We start from the raw sequence: 1,121 nt of genomic DNA, 5'->3' as shown, positions 1-1,121 counted from the left end.
CTGAAGGTTTTTCTCGTTCCATCGATGTAGTGAAGCACAATCTTTTATTTACTTTTTAGGTCTTTTCTATTTTTTAACTGATTTAGACTGGCTCATATATTCAACAAAATAGGTCCTGCTGTAAAAGCAAAATGAACTTACAATTCTGTCAGGTTACACAGTTCATTTATTAGGATTTCATGTGATAGGTCAACATTAAGTTGATTATACCTTTAAAATATAAAAGGATGCATGTCTTTTTTGTTTTTAGATGTATTAACGCCTGAAAAACATACAGATTATTAATAACACCCTTAAACACACCCCTGTGTGTTTTAATTAGCTCATTTAAGGCCCTCCCCGTAACACCCTTAAACACACCCCTGTGTTTTAATTGACTCACTTAAGGTATCGCCCCTAATGACGACAACCAATCAGCATCCACGGACACACCACCTGCTTGACCACGTGACCTCCCGCCCACATGGCACCCACATGGCGCCCACATGGCGCCAACCGGAAGTCCCGCCCTCACCGGAAGTCCCGCCCACCTGTCAAAAAGTTTGATGAAAGGGTGTACTTAAATTCTCTTACCACAGGATTCCCAGAGGGACATGGTCGAACGCCTTCTCCAAGTCTATAAAGCACATGTAGACTGGTTGGACGAATACCCATGCACCTTCCAGGACCCTGCTGAGGGTATAGAGTAGAGGGTGACATTTTTTCGGGAATCCCGCGGGACGGGAGACAGCATCAGTAAAGATCACGTGATTGGGACGGTACAGGATAAAAAATGAATGGGACCAGATGGGAGCGGGAGCTAACCAATAGGAGGGAAAATAAACTAGGATCAATTGTCTTTGAAAATGTAAAACTGAGACTTTGTTATAAACTTTAAGAAAAAAAAACTTGAATCGATGCCGCCATTGTGTAGTTTTTTTCCAAGAAACCTATACTATAATGCGAGTCAAACGAACTACACGACCCACAAGCCAACAGTGCTTCTGATCGATGTTTTCCACCTGCGTTCAGAATGGAGGGAGCAAACGCAGGTGGAGCACTGGACGTGGTAAAATTGGATTTGTAACGTAAAGTCAGAAATAAGGACTTATCTATTAAACTCATAGAGCTGACAGGAAAGT

This window comes from Girardinichthys multiradiatus, chromosome X, assembly GCF_021462225.1.
Source record: "Girardinichthys multiradiatus isolate DD_20200921_A chromosome X, DD_fGirMul_XY1, whole genome shotgun sequence".
In the NCBI taxonomy this organism is placed as follows: Eukaryota; Metazoa; Chordata; class Actinopteri; order Cyprinodontiformes; family Goodeidae; genus Girardinichthys; species Girardinichthys multiradiatus.
This window is presented reverse-complemented; position numbering follows the sequence as displayed.